General features: G+C 36.4%; 1 long non-coding RNA gene and 1 other non-coding gene across 2 annotated transcripts; both read right to left on the bottom strand.

Moving 5' to 3' along the window:
- Positions 1-7176: 7176 nt before the first annotated feature.
- LOC123631225 lies at positions 7177-7280 on the bottom strand. Its single transcript, XR_006733083.1, has one exon. It is a non-coding gene; the product is annotated as a U6 spliceosomal RNA (small nuclear RNA).
- Positions 7281-11235: 3955 nt separating this feature from the next.
- On the bottom strand, positions 11236-25999 carry LOC123640409. Its single transcript, XR_006735975.1, has 3 exons — positions 25911-25999; positions 14083-14173; positions 11236-11368 (listed from the first exon to the last, which is right to left on the bottom strand). It is a non-coding gene; the product is annotated as an uncharacterized LOC123640409 (long non-coding RNA).
- Positions 26000-26220: the final 221 nt, after the last annotated feature.

Genomic DNA, 26220 nt, shown 5'->3' with positions numbered 1-26220 from the left:
CTATAGGAAATAAAGTATAAATCAAGAAGTGGCTCTACATCTGGCCCTATGTTGTCCTTGAACTACGTACACGGAAACTCAATTGATACTAAAAGCACAATGGCCTTTTACGTGGCAAATGACTGCGCTTATTTCCTTTCTTTTTTTTTTTTTTAAATGAGTGAAACCAGTAATAAGCCAGGCAACTTCATGCATTAATCTATTTATTTTGTCTTTTATTGCAAAATATGTGTGTATTTTAAAAGAAATCCTAATATATTAATTGCCTTGAAAAGAGATTATTTTTCAAAATAATAGTAAGGAAATAATGCTTTTTCCACAGAATCTCATATTTAAAGTTTATGACTGTAGGTTAAGTGGACTAATTCAAACTGATTTTTGTGCTTTTAATTCTGATTCTTCCACCTAACTGATCTGAACAAGTTACTTAACACCTCTGAGCCTCAGTTTCCTCAACTGGAAAATGAGAATAAAACTCCCCTTTCTCCCAGGACCTGTGTGAAGAGTAAACATGACAATGTATATGGTACAAATAGGTGCTGGGTTCATGGAGGTTTCCCATTGTCCTGCCTACAGAAGGCCATGTGTAAATTGTTTTGCTTCCAACATCTAGTTGCTGCCAAAGTAGGTGGTCCTACAGAGAAATATATTTGTTTGTCCAAAAATAAATTAAAGGTGATTATAGGTTTTAAACTTTATCTAAATCTTAGACTTTACCTGAATATTCAAATGTTTTTTATTCATATTAGTTATTTATCAGAAAGTTAGAGTTCTGATGCTTCTGCCTTCATTTAAGCAGTTGCTACTCATCAGAAGAGATTTAAGAGTGGATAATAGTAGGACAGGGAAGCCTGTTCATGAAGAGACTCTTATCTGGTGCAAGAGTTATGAAAATGCTTTCTTTCCTCCATAAGTCTAGCATTAGATTAGATTCTTAAGAAAAGAAAGCTTGATTCTAATTGCCAATTTGCAGCACAAGCTCAACATCTTCCTTATGACAGAGATGGTTTTGAAACTAAACCAAAAAGTCTTCAGCAATACCCAGGATAAGTCTGTCAAGCACTAGGATGAAGTTTTTGTTTTTTTTTTTTTTTCCTTTCCTCTTTTTCTTGCAGCTGACTTGGGGACCTGTAATTTACAAGCTATCATGGAAACAAGTCACATGAGTGAGTTCCCATGGCAAAAGTGCCAGCCTGTGAATGGTGAATATTCAGGGTGGCACTAGGCTCATCTGTGCTGAGAATAAATTCAGTTCTAAAACATCCAAAAATCTTAGTAGTCATAGTCATAGCAAAGAGGGCACTGTTTCAGTGAATTCAAAGACAAATTGCCTAATATGTCTCTTTTCTGACTTGAATGTGCTTGCTTAGACATAAATAGTAGGTTCTTCAGTATGTGTTCATGACTGTATATATTTACATTTGGATCACTATGCATTTATTTTTCCCCACAAATAATGAATACAATATTAATAAGAATATTGATTTCATATTTTAGTATTAATTATCTTTGGCAAAAAGCACCTTTGGTAGCTTTAAAGCAATCTTGAAAACCAGCTCCTTCTATTATTCAACTTTAGAAACCAATACTCACAAAACCACTAAGAAGATAAATAACTGTGATTGATACTATTGATGGATGGTCTAGTTGTCAGTGGACCTGATAGTAGAAAAACCTTTATCTAAATCTTAGACTTTATAAAGAAGGTTATGACTGACTGATAATGTAGTCTCATAATCCTATGGATTGTTTTATACACTTTACAAAGGGGAACTATTTAAGTTTTATTTTTTAATGTATTTTTCTGATCCTCATTCTGTTCACTCATCTTTCTACCGCTTTTATTTATGAAAATAGATAGCAAACTGTAGAATAGATCAAAGAGATATGAAAATTGCCGGATGATATGTGTTCTGCATATGTCATACAATTTCACAGGTCAAGACACCAGAGAAGTCACCCCTATCCATCAATCAGTATTTTCATCTTGTCTTGGTATATCTTGTACTCAGAAACTGCTGACATGACTAGTAAAGTAAACTTATTTTAATAACTAAGATGTTCTAATTACAGAAACATAAGAAAAATATTTCTGTTGTTTTGACTAGCTCAAAAATAAAATTTGAGGTTATTGTTGATATGTATGGTTAGAATGCCCATTCCAATTCTCTTATTATAGTTCAGGTCTCAATTCTACCACCTCTTCCAGGATTTATTTGTATATGTATGTTTTGTCTTTTCTTCCAGGATTTTGAATCTAGATAGATATTTTCTTCTCTACTCTGATCACATTGGATAATATATGCTTTATCTTTTACATGCAATTTTCACAAGGGTGACTCCTTTTAGTTCACCATTCACCACTGTATATGTGGCATCTGTGTATGTATATTAATATATTATTAGCCCCCAAACCTTACATATGAACAAAACTCTTCCTTTCCTTATGTCTAGCTTCCTTCATCACAGAAGACCTAGAGATTTCATTTGAAACTTACAGAATTTGCCTCAAGTAGGTGTCAGAGATAAATGCTAAAATGGAAAAAGCAGAATCACTAGCCTTTGATGATAACATTCCAAATTCTACATACTAACATGAAAGGAAGCTCCATTCCCTAGCTCCCCCACCACTTGGTATGTGTTGGAAAGGTGCCATGAGGAACAATTGACAGGCTTTTGTCAGATTTATTTTGCCATATTGCACTCCATGAAGCCAAAGAGTGACTGGGAAGAATCCCAGTAGAGCAAGAGAGAAAAACAAACCATACAACAAAAAATGAGAAAGGATAGAGGAGAAAAGGTGAGAACTCAAGAGAAATGCTAAAATGAAGCCAGAGGGAAATGTTGAAAAGCGATAGAAACACTACAGAGGGGATGGTGGGGAGGCAGGGGGGAGAAGAAAAGTGAACAGATTGCAGGCAGAATCATTCTAGAACTGAACATATCTGAAATGTCAGGCAATATATCTCTAAAAATGTATTTGGGAGTGAAGCCATTTCTTTTTAATAGTGGGCTATTCTCAAGTGTTATGACAGACCTGTGAGATCTGATGTCAATTCTACTCTTGGCATTCAGTCTTTCTATATGGACAGAAAAGGAAACCACGAAGTTAAAGAAAAAGGTAAAAGAAAGTTTTTATAGAAGGGGAAGAAACAAACAATGTATTGACATTATTGGAAAAGTGCTTTAGGAATACTACCCTTTTAAATGTTTATGCATCTGTGTCATTAATTGCAGGCAGCTTTGACGGCATTGAAGCACCATTATTGCCAAATATTGACCTGAAATCAAATGACTTGCATACTTAACATTTCAAAATTCTATCTTATATTTAAAAATACTGTCTAATAAAATGGCCTGGGAAAATGTAAAGGAGTTGTAAAATTCATTTAGAGTGGTGACAATAAAGTTTCACAGTTTTTAAGCTATTAAAACTTTCCTCTAAACACAAGATATCAAAACTTTTGAGAACCTCAATAATTATAAAACTTTGAGCAGTGCAAGTGAGCTTTTGAACTTCTGAGCTATTTTGTTACAGAAATTTCCTTTAGGTATAGCACCACCAGTTTCTCCCAACTGCACATTTCTATCCCATTAGATATGAAGATAAGAATTTCAACTTTTTCCAAGAAATTGTTCTGTAAAAAGAGATTGATATAATGTACCTGTTTAGGATTTGTTCTCTCTGAAACACATATCTGGCGTGACTGAACCTTATTTGGTATCTTGTAGATGGAGAGAGATATAAATAGCCTTTGAGTGCCTCACCAACAATTAGAACAATTATTGTTTGGAGATGTGATAAGGATGAATAAGTTGTAACACATAAAAAGAGGTCATCAGGAGACTCCATTGCTGAATTGGTTTCTATGATTCTTACATTACTTTGGACCTGGCACTACCACACTGATAAAGACAACTAAAAATCTTATACTAATAGGTGTGCAGTATGTGTTGCATAATGTTTTTAGCTAAATTGTACTCAAGGGAACTAAAATGAGGGCCAAAAGCCATCAAATTTATCCATTTTTTGTACTCTTTTCTCTTCTGGATAGAGAAATACATACATTAGCTAATACTGGCTGTCCCTAAAACATTTCCTTCCAAATCCATTCTAAGTCCCTACAATGGCAACATAAATCATAAAAAACATCGTGATTTTCAATTATTGTTAACTGTGACAATAATAAGAGTTGCTGGGAAATGAATGACTAATTTTCAAACTAGTGCTTTTACTACAATTCTTCCTTTTAAAACTATGATTCTTCTAAATGTGATGAAATTTATTTAAGTAGCAATCACTTCTCAAATATTATTTGCTAGGAAAATTAATGATGGGCTCATCAGTTTAGGAACCAAGATAAGATATATCAAATTTTAGCACATGTAACTAATTTCATACAAAACTTTTTTAAACTTGTTGTAATAGGTTTAGAATATACTTATAATTGGAAAAAACTAAGTATAAATACATCTATATGTGCAATTAAGATTTAGTACTAAAATTATCTCTCCAGACTTCAATTTGAAGATTCTGTTCAATTCTTGTACTTCCTTCCCCCACCCAAGTGTCCCAAATACTGCCTCAAAGGGAATATATATTTTAAAGTGTTTATCCTGAAATATCACTGTCCCCCTTCAAAATGTGATCAAAAGCTACAATTTTATTTAAAAAAGAGGGTTTAAAAAATTACTTCATTTTTGGATCAATCAACTTCATTTTTTATTTATTTATTTTTATTTTATTTTTTTTGAGACAGAGTCTCACTCTGTTGCCCGGGCTAAAGTGCCATGGCATCAGCCTAGCTCACAGCAACCTCACACTCCTGGGCTCAAGCAATCCTGCCTCAGCCTCCCAAGTAGCTGGGACTACAGGCATGTGCCACCACGCCTGGCTAATTTTTTCTATATGTATTTTTAGTTGTCCAGATAATTTCTTTCTATTTTTTTAGTAGAGATGGGGTCTCGCTCTTGCTCAGGCTGGTCTTGAACTCCTGAGCTAAAACAATCCACCCGCCTCAGCCTCCCAGAGTGCTAGGATTACAGGCATGAGCCACCGCACCCGGCCCAACTTTATTTTTTATTGTTTAGAGAGCTAAACTGAAACAAAAACAAACTTCTATATAAGGAAGATTCTTTCTGTATTGATTTTTTTTATCAAAAGGGTAATTTAAAGAATAAATATATGGGTTTTACTATTTCCTAAATGATACTAATCAGACTGCCCTACCTTCCACTATATACCATATCCCACTGGATTCTCTGTTAAAGACCATAAATATCTTAAGCTTTGTATAAAATAATTAATTAAATAATGTAGAATGTACTTGAAAGAAATATCAAAGTTTATTTTAAACATACTGTAAACTAAACCATAAACCATCATCTCTCATGAACACAGACACAAAATCCTCAACAAAGTATTAATAAATCAAATCCTGCAATGTGTAAAAAATTATATATTATTAATTGTATATCATGACCAAGTATATTCCAGGTGTGCCAGGCTGGTTCAACATTTGAAAATTAATCAATGTAAAGCATCGTATCAATTGACACAGCGAAAACATTTTACTGAATCCAACTCTCATCCATGATGAAAACTCTCAACAAACTAAGAATTGAGGAAAAATTTCTCAACTTCATGAAAGACATCTACAAAAGATCTATATATAAATCGTACTTGTTGGTGAGAGACTTCATGCTTTCCCTTGTAGATCAGGAACAAGGCAAAGATGTCTTCTCTCACCACTCCTATTCAACATCTTGCTGGAAGTCTTAGGTAGAGCAATAAGACTAGAAAAAGAGATACAAGATGTATAGACTTGAAAAGAGGGAATAAAACCATCTTTATTTATAGATGACATGATTATCTATGTAGAAAAATACCAAACAATATACAAAAAAATCTCCTGGAACTAATAAACAAATAAGTATAGGAAAAGAGCAGTATACAAAGTTACCATTATTATTTTGAAAAGCATTTATCTATTAGAACAATTAAGAATTTAAAAAAGGATTTTACCTTTAGTTATTCTTTCTGTGATGCTTTTCTTTTTAACAAATGTAGATCTGAGTTTCTACATATCATGTTCCTTCTCTCTAAAGAACTTTGTTTTACATTTCTTGCAGAATAGGTCTATGGGTTATGAATTCCTTCAGTTTTTGCTTATTTGAGAATCTATTTCTTTTTCACTTTTGAATTAGATTCAAATTTTTTCCCTGCCTTTTAGCATGCCTTGTAACTTTTTGTTGAAATCTGGACATGATATATTGAATAATAGGAACTGCAGTGAATAGGACATTAGTGTGGGTTTTACCTTAATTTGACTAGGACTTTGTTCAATGTTTGCTGTGCCTATAGGTGTCAGAAGCTTTAAATTTCACTAGTGTTCTCGTTTTTGTCTCCTTTGTTGACTTTGGGTTTCCTTCAGATCTCTCTTAGAGTCTGAGCTTTGCAGCTCTTTCAGCTATAATCCATTATTGTTATGCCTTTGATGTGGTGGAAAGGAGTTGGAGAGGGAAATGTTCTATAACCTATGATCAAATTGCAATCTTTTAGTGGGCCTGTGTCCCTGGAGTGACTTTCACAAGTGGTTCTTAGATTCATTTTCTTCCCCACTTAGATGAAACAGGAAGGCTAGAGTGGGCTGGGATTGGGTATTGCTCTTCTGCCTATGTGACATAAGACTCTAGTAATGGCTTTTTCACTGGAAAGTAGGTCTTTTTTATAGTGTATTTCAAAGTGATTACTTTCCCCCTCCACTTGTCAAAGACATGAGGTGATTTTTCTTGGCTCTTTATTGTGAGAACCTGGTAGCATCCTTGGAGATAGAACCCATAAGCTTGGAAATTCAAGCTCAATGTACAAAAGTCAATTGTTTTCCTGTATACCAGCAATGAAAAGTTGGAATTTGAAATTGTACACACACACACACACACACACACACACACACACACACAGTAGCACCCAGAATTTACTTAGGTAAAAAATATGTGCAGAATGTGCATGCAAAAAACTATAAAACATTGATGAAAGAAATCAAAGAAAATTCAAATAAATGGAAAGATATTCCAAGCTTATGGGTTAGAAAGCTCAACACTAAAATGTCAGTTCTTCCCAACTTGATCTATAGATTTGAAATTAGTATACACACATATATTTTCCTTTTCTTTTTTAACATGAAATCCTTCATGAATTTGCATGTCATTCTTGTATGGCAGCAATGCTAATCTCTGTATCATTCCAATTTTAGTATATGTGCTGCTTAAGTGAGAACTACATATATATTTTCTTGTTCCTTTAACTGAGAGAGCCTAGAAACAATGACATACCACTAGCAATGTGCACACTTAATGCCCAGATTTTGGTTTCTAATACCATTGTCCAATAAAAAAAAGCAGGGCTTCTTGGAGAAATGGTTGATTTTTAATACTGAGGTAGGAAATATACAAGATGAGTCTGGAATATCTTATAGTGCTAAAAAGTAAGGAAGTACTCAAAAATTCCCCTCAGAAAAACAAAAAACAGCTCCACAATTATGGGGGTATGTCAAAAGGACAGAGGAGCCAACCAAAAAAGCCTTCAATTGCCAAAGCTGGAGCAATTTGAGCAACAAAATAAAGTTGTATTGGATTATAATCAAAAGTAAAAAAGGAATATCCGTGAGTTTTTACTGATTGAATAACTACATAGATATCTGCTTCTCCAAAACACATAACCCCATTATATTTAATAATATGAGAAAAATATCAGACAAATGTCAATTGCAGGACATTCTATAAAATATCTGACCAGTACTCCTCAAAACTGTTAAGGTCAACAAAAGCAAGGAAAGTCTGAAAAACTATTACAGCCAAGAGCAACATAAGGAAACATGAAAGCTAAATGTAATGTGTGGGTGGGATCATGGAACAGAAAAAAGGACATTAGGTAAAAACTAAGGTATGGACTTTAGTTAAAAATAATATATCAATATTGGCTCATGAATTGTGACTATAAGAGGAGAAACTGGGTGGGGAGTGTATAGAAACCTTTTTTACTATCTTCTAAAATTTTTAGTAATCAAAAATATTCTAAAATAAAAAAATTTACTTCACCTGTAATCCTAGCACTCTGGGAGGCTAAGGCAGGAGGATCATTTGAGCTCAAGAGTTCAAGACCAGCCTGAGCAAGAGTGGGACCCTGTCTCTACTGAAAATAGAAAGAAATTAGCTGGACAACTAAAAATATATAGAAAAAATAATTATCTGGCATGGTGGTGCACACCTGTAATCCCAGCTACTAGGGAGGCTGAGGCAGAAGGATTGCTTGAGCCCAGGAGTTTGAGGTTGCTGTGAGCTAGGCTGACGCCATGGCACTCTAGCCCGGGCAACAGAGTGAGACTGTCTCAAAAAAAAAAAAAAAAAAATTTACTTAAAAAATATTGTAAAGGTAGGCCCATTGATCTGGTTTTATCTACTCTGGGCACTAGAATATGAAAGGACCACCTAGAATAGATATTTGCTGATGTGGCAGATAGTATGTCTGCTATTCATTTTGGCTACCCAGCACTGAACCTTTTATAATACCTGAATGAGATCTTCAACAAAAACTTTATAAAGAAAATAGGAGAAGTTACTGAGTATGTCTAAACCCATAGTCCAAAATGAGAATTATTTTTTATTATATGTACTTTTTATCATATGTAACAGTCCATACATAATGTACAGAGAGATTTTAATATTGACTTCTTCTACCTCATTAGGGAACTGATAAAGTTTTTTAGGCAGATGTGACTAAGACAAGTGTTTCTGTTCTCCTAGGCCTGAGTTTCACTTCCTGGGGTCTTTAATTCCTGGTATCTTCTTTTGAGTGTTCACTGAATTTCTTGGAAAAGTCTAGTCCATTTTGAGACAACAATAGTTATCTCAAATTGAATTAAGTTTGGCTTAATGCCTCTGCCATATACGTTTTAAATTTGGACTGAAGGTTTCTCCATGCAAAGTGAACTGAAAACTTAATGTGTAAATAGACTGTAAACTATTCTTGTAATGAGTAGTTGAGTTTGAGCCAATCATAGGCAACCAACTGTTCAAACCATGTTCAAATAAGATAAATCCTGTAACCAATCTATCTGTTCCTATAACTCACTTCCATTTTATGCATGTAACTTTCCTTTTTATGTCTATGAATGCTATCTGACCATGCAGTAGCCCTGGAGTCACTCTGAACCTATTCTGGTTCTGGTCGCTGCCTGATTCATGAATTGTTATTTGCTCAGTTAAACTCTATTAAATTTAATTTGTCTTTCAACAATAGTAAACATTTATATAGCACTCACCTATGGGTCCAGCATTGTTCCAGGTGTTTTATAGTTGCTAACTCAATACTCACAACAACCCTACTGGATGGATTTTGTTACTAATGTCCCTATTTAACAAATGAGGGAAATGAATCCCCCACTCTATAACGGACAGAGTAGGGACTGTGAACTTTACTACATTATTAGTAATTAGCCATAAATATGTGACTTTAGAGTATTAGAGTCCATATTACTACATTTTTAGTTTGTATATGAAAGTGCTCAATGCACAGGTTTTAAATAACAATTGTTAAACTAAATGTGGCCTGAGGATGCCTTCATACCTTGAGTTCCTATATAAGGAACTGAAAGCTAACTTAGTATGCAAAAATAAACTGAAAGTCTAACTTAGGAGTAGTCTCAGCCAATCACAGCAGTCAAGTTTCAGACAATCATAGCCTACCAACTGATTAGACTATGTTTAAATAAGGGAAATGCCGAGCTGTAACCAACCATCCTGCTTCTGTACCTCACCTCTGTTTTCTGTTCACAAATGTTACCTGCCCATGTTGCAGAGTGGAGCTCTCTGAACCTCTTCTTGTTCTGAGGGCTGCCTAATTTGCAAATTGTTCTTTGCTCAAACTCTGTTAAATTTAATTGTCTAAAGTTTTTCTTTTATCACAATTATGTTCAAAAGAAAATTTTGTTTCCTCTGAAATGCTCAAAGAAATGCTGGCTCCCTGCTTCACACATTGTGAGGAATCACCAGCTTTTGTTTGGCTTTGCCTCTTTGTTCTCTAACCTCACCTTTCAGTATTCCTTGGCATTCTGCCCTGTTGGTATTTTGTCTTAGCTGATAAGGTGGAAAGGAATTCTAACCTGTTTGCTATAATTGGAGGAACATTTTCTTGATTGAGATCCAAGAGGAAAACCGATTATCAAGCCAACCCCCACCCTAGGCCAAGTAACATCAGTGATCTTTATTTTTGATGCTCTATACAGTTTTTGAACATAAAACTTTCCACCTACTTAATGAAAAATATTTGAACTGCAGATTTCTAAGATCTCAAATGCTAATAAGAACCATCAAATACCTAATAATGGTTTTCTTTGCTTGATCAAAGATCTCCATAGGAAGGAGATTGGCAATTCAGTAGGTGGTACTTTTCCTACTGAGCCAGAACTAAAGCAAAACTCCAGAAACTCAACCTTCCCCAGGAAGAGGTATCTTTCCACTGAGAAATGGAACAAAAGAGGTATTTATTTATGGTATTAAAAATATTTTTTTGAAATGCGCAGGTGTTGGTTAAAATCCGGTTTGGATAATCATATTCTTCTTACAGAAATTCCACCTACAACTATAACTGCCAACTACAATTTCACCAACAGTTTGAATTCTAAATAGTCTCTTTTTGACACACATTGTTCTTTCGTTCCACTTAGCAATGGCTGGCCAATTCCTTCCCCTACATCCGTAGCTGACTAGGATGAAGTAACACAGGAAACTATTTTCAGGTATAATTAAGTGATTTTTAAATGAATGGCACTATCTTAAAGTGATACAGTACTTATTAAAACAATCTGATATGAAAACTCTCATGGATTTTGGAATTCCTTTGATGAATAATTTTTGGCTTTTTTATTTGTGGTATCCTGCCAACCTACATCTTGATGGACTATATTCTTTTACTATTTTTAAAAAAGCCATTTTTTATGATTATTTTTAAAAATATGCAAGTGTGTTATCTACCTGATGAAAACATATTCATATTATTGAAAGCTTGACACTTGTCCCTGAGGCTGTATCAGAAGGAGGAGGACAAGTGGTTCAGGAAAAGGAAAGAGGAGTTTATTAATTTGCTGACAAATGAGGAGGATGGAGACTCTCATCTTAAAATGTCATCATTATAATCATAAGCAGAAATATAGAACTTTTAAAGGGAGGGTTTCCAACTTCAGGCCATTGTTGTTTAAGTTTAGTTGATGGTTCTGATCGTCCCATCTCCAGCGAAGGCAATCTCTCTTGACCTCTGCCTGCCTGGACCTCCTGGACCTCTGCCTGGACAATTCTGTTGAGCCATCTCCTGTGGTGCAAAGAACAAAGGACACTCCCCTGCCCCTCCTGACCACTGGCCTGAGGCAGGGATGCAGGTTTTAATTCTTAAAAGGAATGGGAGGGATGATGTAGTCATTGAGCTACTTTTTGATGGATTAGGGTGATGTTTTAGATGGAAGGTTTGTACTTATTTAAGTCATTGTGAAGGTAGACTTACAAAAATAAAGAATGTAACAGATTACCAGGTGGAAAAAAGTCATAATCAACGACTACAACAGTGAGGTTTGACAAGGCAAAATGGACTGTTGTCTTGCACACAATGTCTGAGACAGGGCTGGATTTGAAAGAAACATGGGGCCTCTGAGCACAGAGCTATTAGTCAAATCCTGTAGGTGATCCAAGGGACCAGATTCTGTAAATTTAGAAATCATATACAGGAATATTCACACCAAACAAGGTTTAGGATAGTAAACCCAACAGCGAGATAGATTGGAAGAAGAGGTGATAGCCTGGGAAATTTTTACGAAAGAGTTGTCTCTCTATCCTATAGACAGAACAAATAACCAAAGAAAGGTTAGCGAAAACATCAACATTTTTATATTTTCTTTTTTTAAAACAGATATTTTAGTTCACCTAAATGCTGGCCCATCGACTGAGGTTCTGGGTCTTCTTTTTTTCTGGGACACCTCTTTATTCTGTTATGGTGAACCAAGGTTTTACTTCTGACAATTTTAATGAAGTGTGAGTTGTTAGAGGCACTTAATAGGGTCCCTTTTACTTTTCTGTTTCCAACTGGGGCAGGGACCTGGAAGAGGTAAACTCATATATAACGGTTAGTATCTGACCCACTTGTTTGACATATTGTTTTATGCTGTTTTTCTTTTTTTAATTCATGGTTATATTATCATACTTACTTCAGGGTATTAGGAAGGCACTCTCATAAACTATTTCTTAGGGGGCTTAACTCGAGTCTGTTTATAGGGGCTACACTTATCTGGAGGAGGGCAAGCGGTAACACCTTATTCCATTTTAGATGAGTTTTCTATATCAATTTTCAAATCCATGTCAGCATCCTTTTTTCATATAGTAAGAGAGGAGAATAAGTGTTAAAGAATAACCAGAGCCTGACAGTAGTTAAAATGGTAAAAACTGATTTTATACAAGAATTATTGCAATAGGGAAAAAGAGACCTCAGTATTGAACTGAACTCAGTTCTAACTACATAGTGAAAAGTGAGGATTTACAGCCAAGAGGAGTTAGTATGATTGGTAGATGAAAAATTATTAAAGAAGGTAGGATAATTCTTGCTAAACTGACAACGTGATTCTTGCTGAAGGAAGGCCATGGTAATCAAATATAACCTGCGGATGGGAGGGATGAGAAATTTTGTCAGATATTGAAGGTGATCAGATATTGGGGATGAGGTATTCTTGATAAACTTACTTCACAGGATTCTTTCTAAAACTAGGCAATGAAAAGATGGAAGCCCAAAGATTGAGGCCTACTTGAGAAGATGGTCAGAGGGGCCTGACTGACATTTGGTCAAGGAGACAATCTTCGTCATAAGCATACATTAAAAAAAAGCATGTTACTCATCAAAAATACTAGTAGATTTTCCTACCTCAAGGTAAAGGCAACAGGCAAGAACACAGAAACTTTGAAATTTAGAAAAACAAAATCAGTATTTGAAAAATAGGAGTTCTAACTAAAGTTGTCTTAGATCCACAAATGGGACAATCACATAATTATCTGATAAGATGTGCTCTCAAGCATCTGAGAGAGCTGTTGAATACTTATGAACTAACAAGGACTCCCTCCTTGACCAAACTCTAGTCAGGCTCCTCTGAGCCCTCTTCTTGATTAACCCTGTCCTTGGCCTGCTGAGCCCAGTTTTAGCAAGAATACTGCTAAGCCAGTTTATCTAAAATTCCCTCCACCCCTAATATCTAATAAAGTTCTTCTTCTCCCATTCTTGATATCTAATAAAGTTTTCCTTAGAAATCCACTAAGCCCCTTACCCTACCTACTGGCTATAAATCTTCAGCTGTCCCTGTTGCATTCAGAGTTGAATTCAATCTCTCTCTCCTATTACAATAGTCTTGAATAAAGTCCTCCTTGCTTGTTTAACTCCACCTAGTACAATTTTTCTTTGACAGGATCAAAGGGTGAGCTTGCTCCAAATATCTTCCGTCTTAGGCTACCACAATATGAAGCACCCACCCTAATAGTTTTTGAGTGTAAGACTTTAAAAAATGAAAATATATCATATAGAATGACAATGTAATAACATTCATTTGCCTTTAGTAGAATATTTAAAGGATGAGATCCAGGACAGGTAAATTTTTAGTCAGGAAGAAGGATTCTGAAAAACAATGACAGGATGAGGAGTTTATCTGATGAGAGTAGTTGTCTAAGACAACATGGAGGACACCGGCAATTTGGCTTTGGGGTGAGAGATAGGTCACACATAAGGTGCAGGTTGCCAAAAGGGAAGAAAAAAACGAAGGCAAAAAAACAAAAAAAAAAAAAAAAAGGAGAGAGAAGTATAGGCATACTGAAGGATGACTAAGATGTCATTGAAACAGTTTCTGCCTGTTCCTCAGCTTTGTGTATACTAATTACAAAATAAGCTCTAGCAAACACCTCAGAAGGCATTGGAAAGAATAATGTCACAAAGAGAAGATTCCCATAATAGCTTACTGAGTTTTATGAATGAAGAATTTCAGTTCTGTCAATTCTTACTTAGAAATTTTAGCTGAAAGTGTTGGTTTTCTCTCTTTGGAAATATGAGGATAGGATGGAATCCAAACGTAGTATCAAATACTGAAAATTTCTAAAAAAAAAAAAAAGGCAAACAAATAAGCATATGTTCATTTTTTATAATTTATAAAAACTGTAAACATGCTCATTCTTTGTAGGGGATAGGGACTTACTTTCTCTGTACCGTCTGACAATTTGATAATTGAGTCTATAAAATAAACCGACAGTAGATAATCAGGAGAAAAACCACTTTAATTGTGTGTATGTGCACAAGAGTCCCAGGAAAATATGAGACTCAAGAAGGGTCAGATGATTGAAGTTTTGATAGAGTCAGAATAGGACTATGGGACTGTGAGGGGAGGAATGCACAGCAAATGAAAGACTGTCTTGTTATGCAGGTAAAATTTCTCCGGTAATCTCAGAGATGCCCTCAGAAGAATAGGTGACAGTGACAGTGGCAATCTGTCTGGGTGGGGTGTCAACCTTTAGTCTCTTTTCTTGTGATATGATCTTTCTTAGATCTATCTTTAGGCAGATAAAGGGGCCTCAGAAAAATCCTCTACTTGTATCCACAGTTTACTAATGTAGATCTCCTTTGTATACATAAATTTCTTTTACAAAAGGGTAGTGTTTCAGAGCTTATTCCTTTGTCTACTGTTTCTCTGAATAGCCATCTTGAAATATGCCAAAAGTATATTTTGGGGTGGCATATTTTAGTCTCCTACATATTGTAGGGAAGGAAAAAATAATTTTCCTCTATTCTTTCTGAGTTTTTACTTAGGGGGGACTCCCTGTAACAAACAGCAAGTTAAGAAGAAAAAAACATACAGAAGTTGATTAACATGTACAGTTGGCCCTTGAACATGGCTTTGAACTGCATGGGTTTACTTGTGCATGAATTTTCTTCTGCCTCTGCTATCCCTGAGACAGCAAGACCATTCCCTCGTCTTCCTCCTCCTCCTAAGCCTATTCAGCATGTAGACGATTATTAGCAAACCAAACTGGAGTCTACTTACCCAGTGCAGCAAATCCAGACACTAAACCTGAGAGTCGTAGTGGAAGAGAGAGGCATTTTTATTGCATGACCCTATGCAAAGAGAATGGGCAGCTAACGCTTAAGACCTGAACTCCCCAATGACTTACAAGCCAGGGTTTTAAAGGCAGAGGGTACATTTCAAGAAGGCAAAATTGTAAATCAATACATGGAGATTATACATTAGACTGGCTCAAAAAGGCAGGATATTTTGAAGTGGGGGCCCTACAGGTCATAGGTGGATTCGCAGATTGTTGGATTAGCAGAAAGAAATGTTAAGATGAGTGTGACTCTCTCCTGGCCCCTCAGGGAGATATTTAGAATAAAGAACTGCAGTCAGGGTTCAATTCCTCAGTTCCTCCTTATCTGCATTTTCCATTAGGTAGGTGTTTCTGGAAAACAACTTAAGAACATGTTAGTTAATATGCCATCTTTTAGTGTCCATAAGGATCCAAAACACATCATGACTGGCTTGCTTGGAGATCCATTGTATACCCATTCACTTTTCAAGGCTAGCTAGGTGCTCAGAACTTCCTCTGAAGGGACTCAAGATTTTCCTTTTCTTCCATGCACATGGGGCCCAGCAGGCCCCTAGGAGTCCCTGCTCCCTCTCACAATGAGGATGAAGAACTTTATGATGATCTACTTCTACTTAAAGAATAGTAAATGTATTTTCTTATTTTCCTTATGATTTCTTAATACCATTTTATTTTCTCAGGCTTACTTCATTGTAAGAATACAGTATATAATACATATACAAAATATGTGTCAGTTGACTGTTATTGGTAAGTCTTCTGGTCAACAGTAGGTTATTAGCAGTTAGGTAGTCAAAAGCTATATACATATTTTTGACTGTGCAGGGGGTCAGCACACCTAACCCCTGTGTTGTTCAAGGCTCAACTATATACCACATAAACATACATAGGAGATAGGCAGATAAATGAGCAAATCTCAAGGAGGTGGCTTTGAATTCAGGCTTAAACATATCATCCACTGAAACAAAGAAATAAAGGTGTGGTGAAGACTTACTGAGAGATGCCTAGGAAAAGCAGGATAAATAAGAGCAAAGTTTTTTTATGCAGATTTAAGTCAGTGCCTTCTCTATTGGTAAAGCACAGTGATTTAGAGTTCTAGTAATTTAGAGTCATCCTTCTCTTCCTGGTACAGAGAGGGAGACTCCATACAAATGGAGAATTCCTTTATGTAAATTTCCCTTACAAAAGCATAATTTCTACTCTGTTTTCAGAACTTCTCTGTGTCTTGCAGTTTCTTAAAAAATCAGCTCAAAATAATCCTAATGCCAAAGAGGCACACTTTTGGGTGACATATTCTGATCTCCTTCAGTCATATTTTAGTTAGTGTGCTGTGGTCTCTTATAGGATACTGCTATTATTGTTGGATATGCCCTTTAGATTGATTTTCAGGGATCAGTGTGAAATATTTGCACTGAGATACACACATTTCTTTCCCTTAACACTTTTTTTTTTTTTTTTTTTTTTGGAGACAGAGTCTCACTTTGTTGCCTGGGCTAGAGTGAGTGCTGTGGTGTCAGCCTAGCTCACAACAACCTCAAACTCCTGGGCTTAAGCGATCCTATTGCCTCAGCCTCCTGAGTAGCTGGGACTACAGGCATGCGCCACCATGCCCAGTAGCAATATATATAGCAATTTTTTGCTATATATATTTTTAGTTGGCCAGATAATTTCTTTCCATTTTTAGTAGAGACGGGGTCTCACTCAGGCTGGTCTCGAACTCCTGACCTCGAGCGATCCACCTGCCTCGGCCTCCCAGAGTGCTAGGATTACAGGCGTGAGCCACCACGCCCGGCCTCCCTTAACACTTTTAAGACCAAGAGATCAAGAAAAGCATGTATTGAAAAACAGTTAACCTTTTTTTTTTTTTGAAACAGAGTTTTGCTCTGTCACCCAGGCTGGAGTGCAGTGGCATGATCATAGCTCACTGTAACCTCAAACTCCTGGGCTCAAATGAGCCTCCTGCTCAGCCTCCCAAGTAGCTGAGACTACAGGTGTGTGCCACCATACTTGGATCATATTTAAATTTTTTTAGTGATGAGATCTCACTGTGTTGCCTAAGCTGGTCTCAGTGTTGCCTAAGCTGGCTTTAAGTGATCCTCCCACCTTGGCTTCCCAAAGTACTGGGATTACAAGTGTGAGCCACCATGCCTGACCCAGTTAACTGTTTTTTTGAGTTAACTTTTGATATAGAAGAAAACCAAGTCTAATTGGCTTGCTGAGACCTTGAGCCCAAGACCTTGACCAAGTTCTGGTCTCTAACAAAACAAAACATTGAGAAAGACAGCTATTTTAATCATTCTTATCAGAGGCAAATTTTACAGAACTTATACCACTCCCTTAAGGATCACAGTGTAACCGAATGCAAGTTGGGCTGCCTGTCCCTAAAAGACAAGTGTTGGTGACAGGAAAGGTGAGTTTATTCCAGAGCTGGCACCCTGAGGAGATGGTGGACTATTGTCTCAAATTCCTCAGGCTGGCTAAAGAGTTTTAAAGGGAAAGGAGTTCTGGGAAACCAGATGCAGGAGCTGGCTACATGCAGGTCAACATATCTTTTTCTGCTGGATATCTTGAATAGTGGTCATTTGGCAGTCTGGCTGGCCTCAGCTAGACCACAACAAAAATTGAAGGTTAATCACTCAGTATTTTCCTCCAAGTGGGAGTCCTGCAGTCTTGGTTCTATAGTTAATTGCTCAAGGCCACTTCCTGGAAATTCTTAAGCAAGCACACAATTAAGGCATTGTAAAAGAAAGAGTTATCAGTTAGCTTTAAGATGGAGTGACTGTTATAATAGTATTATCTCTCCAAAGAGATAATATGAGTATTGAAAATGCCAGTCCCCAAAGCCTTAGAAATAACGTTCCTTTCCTACATGGGGAGTGGTTGTCCTCATTCTAATAAGAGCCTGCTGATTTTATTCATCATTTATAATATGTGGTTCCTAGAAGGGATATGACTTTTTAATAAAATTGTGTTGATTGGTAAATTTTTAAAAACATATTAACAAGGACACATTGCTTTGATACTTGATTTAAAAAATAATGATTTCCCTAGGTCATTTCATTTATTTAAATGTGGATAATACTAGCTAGCCTACTCAGAATAGCTGGAGGGGGGGCGGGGGGGGGAGGGGAACCTGTAAACAATAGTATTAAATCTATTTATAGAGGTGCCAGTGAATAAAAATAATAATGAGAAAAAGGTGAACATTGTCCCCAAATTCTAGCAGTATACTTGCTTTGGCAGAAACAGAACTAATTTTTATGCATTGAGTTTTAGCTTAGATTCTATGAGTATCTGTATTAGAATCAAAAGCTGCTTTCATGGCTCCTCCCATTAAATTCAAGGGGTATTGTCTAACTTCATCAAACTGGTCATATGCTGCCAATTCCAACAAAGAACCTGATTAGAGTCAGATCATTTGAAAGTAATTAAAACAGAACAGTAAACACAAAGCTCTTCCACTCCCACTGCAGAATGCTACCTTTCCAAATGCAAAGCGAGTATGAAGGACAATTGTGTTGCGTACTGAAGTATGAATAGAGTCAGAAAGTCACCACTTATGCTCCTGTCCACCAAGGCCTTCAGAAATCACTCAGGAAGTCTTTTCAACTCTACAGGCATTTGGTTAATTACAGAGATTAAGACTGACAGTGAAAAAGGCTAAAACGCTCACTGTGCTCATGTCAAATGTCTTTGAGTGAACACAATTATCATGTGAGTCTTTCTACGTCACAGCAAGAATGTTTTAGCCCCTGTGTAATATACTTAACTACTGTGCAGCTAACTAATGCAGTATGACTCTGTCATGTATAAGTTCTTCTTTGTTGCTCCCACAAATGTGACAGTCCAACCCAAACAGGTGCTTTCTTGGTGTGTTGCCATCTTGCTCCAGTTGTCAGACTCATGAAACTGCTACAACAGATTTTCAAGAAGCCTGTTGATCCACTCAGATCCGTCTGCTGGAACATGCACAGCTTCTTCCTTCTCTGCCATATTTTCTCCAGTATATCTTTGCTTCATTTTCTGTGGGTTTCCTTTTCCCAAAAATGTTCACTATAAAAATGACCTTTAATAAATCGATGTTAGCACTTTTTCATCAGTCTACAAAAGTCCATTATTCATAGCTCCAAAAATCAGGGCTGAATCTTCATTAAAGTTCTAAGCACTTTAAAGCATGGCCACCTTACCTTTGTTCCCATTTATATGTTATCATTGTGGTTGGTTGGTTGGTTGGTTTATTTGTTTGTTTATTTATTTATTTATTTATTTATTTAATTTCAGCTCTTCATGGGGGTACAAAAGCTCAGGTTATATACATTGTCCGTGTCCCACCCATCCCCCTGAGTCAGACCCTCAAGCGTGTCCATTCCCCAGACAGTGTACCTGGCACTCACCATGTAGTCATACCTCCATCCCCCCCCCACCTCCCCGAGTCAGCACCTTCAAGCGTGACCATTCCCCAGATGGTGCGCAACACACTCATCATGTAGGCATACACCCAACCCCTCCCCCCCCCCACCCCGTCTCAGTCTGATATCCAATTGGTATCCTTCCCCGATGTGCATTTAGGTGATGATCAGGGAAACCAATTTTCTGGTGAGTACATGTGATGCTTGTTTTTCCATTCTTTGGATATTTCACTTAATATAATGGGTTCCAACTCTCTCCAGGAGAACCAAAGAGATGTCAAAAAACATTTCTACCAGGCCGGGTGCGGTGGCTCACGCCTGTAATCCTAGCACTTGGGGGGCCAAGGCAGGTGGATCGTTTGAGCTCAGAAGTTCAAGACTAGCCTGAGCAAGAGTGAGACCCTGTCTCTACTAAAAAAAAAAAAAAAAAAAAGAAATTATCTGGACAACTAAAAATGTATAGAAAAAAATATTATCCAGGCATGATGGCGCATCCTTGTAATCCCAGCTACTCTGGAGGCTGAGGCAGAAGGATAGCTTGAGCCCAGGAGTTTGAGGTTGCTGTGAGCTAGGCTCATGCCATGGCACTCTAGCCCAGGCAACAGAGTGAGACTCTGTCTCAAAAAAAAAAAAAAAACCAAAAACATTTCTACCTTTTATTTTCTTAAAATTAAAAATGCCCTCTGATAAAATAGTACAAAATAGTTTTGACTATAACCTCCACCATCTAGTTTCTTCAGGCTGTCATTCATCTCCTGAATGAATATAGTACTACTATCTCCTGTGTGGCCAGGATCATATCAATTTCTATACTTAGAAATGCCATCTAAAACCTCACAACAATCTAATAATGTTGACAGTTTTTAAAGTTTAATCCAGGATGAGAGTTTTATCTTCTCAATATTCATTTAAACCAAATTCAAAATGAAGCTTCTGAAGTTTTCCTAACTTTTGACATGATGGCATTTAAAAAAAATATGGCAACAGCCACAAAATAAGGAATGCTTTTTCAATGATGTTTTATAATAGTTTGATAATATTGTGGATGCATATAGTTCATGCATGTGCAACTACAGAAATGAGGTAGATGAGCCATCTCAAGTACACATACACACACAAATACATCCTTTCATGCACACATATGTCATATGTAGCTATTATACATGAATACATAATAAAAATTAGAAGGCAGTAAATAAGCTCTATGCATTCTACTTGGAGTACAAAATTAAAAAGAATTTTCTTGTTCCTCAACTATTGTTTATAGTTCTCAAGAGAAAAAAATGAAATTTAACCTTCAAACTTCTCCACAACATATCTAAAGTGCTATTCTTTCCTTAACACTTACATGATCACCTACCCCATCCCAGATAACTGAATGTATTTCTACTTTGAATTCTCAAAGCATTGTGAATCTCAATCATCCATCCATCCATTTATCTGTCTATTTTATTATTCATTCGGTTTATAATTATTTCTGCCATATTACTGAGACTACATTAGGCATTTAGGAAAAGATGCACAATCCCTGCTCTTAAGGTGCTCATCGTCTGTTTCCAGGGATGGGTGGTAATTTCACAAAAACCAAATACATTTGTAATTACAAATTTTGACATTACTGTAATAGAGGTAAAGGTCTGAAAAAGGGCAATGAAATGTTTTATGAGTCATCTCTTTAAAACCCCCACTCTTTTTGGGAATTAAAACCTGCATTCCTTCCTGAGGCCAGTAAATAAGGGGGCAGAAAAATGTTCTTTGCTTTTTGTTTTCTAATGTCTTAAACCACAGGAGATGACTCAACAGAATTGTCTGGACAAGGGTCATGAAATCATTGTCACTGGAGAAAAGGTCAACCAAAACCACCAATTATAGTTAAATAACAATAGCCAGAAGCCATGACATATGACACTGGTTTTGGTGGTTGAGCCTAACTGCAGAAACCCTCTCTTTTAAAAGCCCTGTATTTCTGCTTAAAGACAGGATAGCAGTCTTTGAGACACTAGTCCACAGCTTTCCACATTTGCTGGAAAATTAATAAACTTCTCTTTCATTTTCCTCAAACCACTTGTCCTCATTCTTCATTCTCACTGATTTGACCTCAGGGACAAGTATGAACTTTCAGTAACATTACTTCTTTTGTTTCTCTGCTAGAATATGAGAACATTAAGGGTAAGGGTTGTGCATTCTTCATCTCTGTATCCTCTTATAGTGTTTAAAATATTATTTGCAATAACTGTTCAATTCAACTGAACATTTAAAATATGCAAGGCTCTGTATCTAATTCCAACCTAATTTTAATAACAATTTTTGTTTTAATAATATTTTTTTCCTCTGTTAGTCTTCCTGACCAATTTCTCTGAATGAGAATTTTAGTTTTTAGGAAATTCTATTGGTGGAAACTTCCTTGCTCTAATTTTGGACTAAAATATGAAAGATTTCTGGTGATGACTATGGAAATCAGGCAAAACCCCTAAATTATAGTTAACATTTTAAGCAGTTATGTTTTCTGTAGAAATTTAATTTTGTTTCATTGGAGAATACAAACATACAGATTTCTCCAATCATAAGTGTATAATTTGATTTTAAATTTCCACAAACACCTGAATAAACATCTAGAATAAAAAATTGAATATTATGAGCCTCCAAGAAGCCCCCTCATGATACTTCCAAGTCATATCCTCTATTCCTCCCCACTCCAAAGGTAACTACTATACTCATTGCTAACACCATGGCGTGGCTTTGCCTCTTTTGAACTTTTCCTTCCCTTCCTCCCTTCTTCCCTTCCTTCCTTTCCTCCTTCTTTTTTAATGTATGTGTCTTTAGTCACTTCACTACATGCATTACAGTATGGTCACATCTATTCTTTGAAATCATACTGTTCTCAACATAGTGCTCAAATAACACTCTTGGAAACATCTTTTTTATGTGTGTGTTTAAACACTTCATTATATGCCTTCCAATGTGGTCACCATGTTAATTTTCTGAAATAACATTGTTTTTGAATTTTATTTAAATAGATCACTTAAGGATTAACTTTTTTGTGTTTAGCTTCTTTTGCTCTTTATGTTTGTGAGATTAGTCCATGCCATGTATGTGCTTGCAGCAATAGTGCATGCATTCTAATCAATATTTACTATTCTATTCAATAAATATGTCAAAATTTATTATTGTTGATAGACTTTTGAGTGGTTTCTAGTTTTGGACTTTTGAAAATAATACTTCTAAGAACATTCCTACACATGTCATTTGGTGAACATATATGTGCATTTATGTTGGGTATGCACCTAAGAATTGGTCTATATAGTTTCGGCTTTAGTAGACCCCCCAAATAATTTTTCACAGTGCTTGTACCAATTCATACTTCTACCAACAGTATGTTAGAGTTATATAATAGTTGCTCTACATCCTCTCTAATGATGGTTTTATTTATATTTTTAATTTAGTCATTCTTATGGGTGTATAGTTATATCTCATTGTGATTCTAATTTGTATTCCCCTGATAACTAATGAACTTGAGCACTCTTTTGTATGTTTCTTGGTCATTTGGAAATGATCTCTTGTGAAGTGCCTGCTCATATTATGTGCCTATTTTTTGTTGGGTTGTCTATCTTTTTCTTGATTTGTAGATATTCTTTATGTATTCTGGGTTCACGTCTTTGTCTGTTAAATTCATTGTAAATATATTGTCTCATTTAGTACCTGTTTTTTTACTCCTTTATTATTTCTTTTGATAACTGATGCTTTTAACTTGAATAAAGTCTACTTTATCAATCTGTTCATTTATGGTTAGTGTTTTTAGTCTTGTTTAAGGAATATTTCCCTTCTCAAGAGCATGAAGATAATCTCTTATATTATCCTCTGGTAACATTACTATTTTGTCTTTCAACATTTATCTTTATTTTTGATTTGGGGTAGGGGTTGCTGCAGTCTGAATGTTTGTGTCCTTCTAAAATTTATAAGTTGGTATTATAAAGCCCTCCTTCTAATCACCAAAGTGATAGGATTAGAAGGGGGGGCATTCGGTGCATGATTAGATCATGAGATTACTGCCCTTATAAAAGAGCCATGAAGGAGTTTGTTAGCCACTTTTTTGCTATTTTGCCATGTTGAGAGAACACAGCAAGAAGGTGCCATCTTTGAGGCAGAGCAAAAGCCCTTATCAGATACTGAATCTTCTGGTGCCTTGTTTTGGGACTTTCCAGCCTTCAGAACTGTGAGCAATAAATTTCCATTGTTTATAGATTGCTCAGTCTAAGGTATTTTGTTTTAGCAGCAGGAACAGATTAAGACAGGGCTCAAGTTTACTTTTTCTTCAAGGATATTTCATTGACCCATGACCATTTATTAAAAAGATCTTTAGTACCCTTCAAGGTGAATTTGAATTTACTTTTTAGGTTGGATATTTTCTGTGTTTTGGGAAAAAGCTACTATAATGGACCTTTTAGATACATGAAGATCTCAATATCTGCCAAAATGCAGGTATTCGGAGACATTGCAGCTTTTGGGACCTGGGAAAACATTGCTTTTAAGAAAGAGTTGATATCTGGAGTTAATTGGATTGCTTTGTGGTAGGAGATGAATTAAAGACAGATGAGTGTGAAAGATAGAGAAGATGATGGGAACTAGATCTTTCTTCTGGGACTAAGTATGCACTTATTTGACTAGAGGGTTAAGGGCCAGAAGATAAAAAAATTATTCATAATAGACTTTGTGACAATGTGATTCAAGAGTAGTTGCTTTGTAATCCAGGTGGCAATGTGTTACACAGAGTTGCATTAGAGCCTGTTTTCCTGATTCCTACCTTGGCCTCAACATTGCTCTGGTTCTATCAGGACTGGCAGCTTTGGGAATATTTGAAGACAATATCCTTGATAGGGATATGAGTGTTCTTACAGTGGATACTGATAGTGTTAGATAGATAGTTAGGATCTCTGGCTCTTCTCAGGACAAGGGTTCTCTATTTTGGTGCCATTTCAAGCAATTGCTCCACCTGGGAAGTAGGATAAGGGCGGGCACTCCGTTTTTGTGTTGTCCCACTCTTAATCCTATCCCAAGCAACACCTGGGGAAGCAGGAAATGCTTTATCAATCTAGGAATTCCCCAGCCCAGGCATAATATTTAGAAAGTAACCTAGAGTAATCTAAGGGTAATTCATATGCCATTAGCTTGAATCTGCATTGCAGTTCACCACCCCCCAGGTGGGCTTTCTTAGAGGGAGCTCACATACACAGATGGAATTTTGAGGACACCTGTTGATCATTTGATAACATCCTACATCTCCCAAGAGCCCACCTCCAGACTGGGCTAATAAAAGGAAACTGAGAAGTCAGGAGGAAGTGAGTGGGTCAGTCAGTGAGTGAGTTTGTCTGTCTCTCTCCACTCGCAGAGATAGACCTGTTTTATTCTACAATAAAGAGCTGCTTTGTGAAACTGCTCCCTGCCTGAGGTTACTCTGTCATATTGGCCTTGCTGGTGATTTTTCCAAGAAAGGAGTCACAGGAGTGGGATGATAGTCTAGACTTGACACTTTGGTGTGTCTGGTCATTCATCAGCCAAGAGCACACCAAGAACCTAGGGCAGACTCCCACCCTGACATCTTTGGTGCCGAAACCCAGGATTCTGACACTAAAAGTATCTATAGGTAGGTCCTTTTAAGGTGCTTTGAAGGAAATGTAAGTAAACAAGTAGGAGATGAAATGAGAGAGAATGAGCCTGACTGGTGGCAAGTGATAGGTGGTTTATTGGTAAGATAAGTACCATTTGAGGAATATGTTGAGGTAGAGGCTGTATGCAGCTATTGTGTGAATGAGACTGTCAAACCAGCAGTCTTTTAGGTTATACTATCTTACACTTGTGAGAATTTAGTAAATGTTATGAAAGTGTTTGTGAACTATAAAGCCCTATATAGATCCAAAATCATATTATGATGATTTTGACTTCCTAGTTGGCAAGACTCACTTCATGCAATGGCTGTAACATTGCCCTGTACAGATTGGTATTTAATATTTTTAAGAATGCTAAGTAATTTCAATAAAGTCTGCCTAGATTTCTTTTAGGTAAAGGGGCTTTGCTTATTTTTATACTTGTTTTTTTTTTCAGCATATTATGGGGGTATGAAAGTTTAGGTTATGTATATTGCCCTTGGCCTGCCCCCTGCCCAGTCAGAGCTTCAAGTGTGTCCATCCCCCAGATGGTGCGCATCACACTCATTATGTATGTATACACCTATCCCCCCCATCTGCCCGACACCTGATTAATGTTATTCCTATATGTGCACTTTAAGTAAAGTAAAAATATGCTTCTATTAGGAAACACTTTCCCACAAATACATACCAGTTGGGCATTCACATTCACCCTGGAATCCTCTGTCCTCTTGGCCTTCTGTTGTTCCTGCTTTGCCAGCACCCATGCTTGAGTGAGTCTCATTCTCCATTCTGCTCTCAGAGCTTCTGACTATTGCTCAATCTTTTACAAATTTATGCTGGATGTTCACTGGTGTTAGAAACCCTTTGTTTCATCTCTTGTTGACTTTTGTTTCTAGAGATGGCATTCCATTTGGTTTGAATTCTGCTTCTACTCTTAACTCTAGTTAATTGATTTCATTTGTATTTACTGAGAAGTATGAATTTTTCTAATTTTATTT

This window comes from Lemur catta, chromosome 1 (genome assembly GCF_020740605.2).
Source record: "Lemur catta isolate mLemCat1 chromosome 1, mLemCat1.pri, whole genome shotgun sequence".
NCBI lineage: Eukaryota > Metazoa > Chordata > Mammalia > Primates > Lemuridae > Lemur > Lemur catta.
Note: the sequence above shows the minus strand (reverse complement) of the source record. Positions and strands in the feature narration are given on the sequence as shown.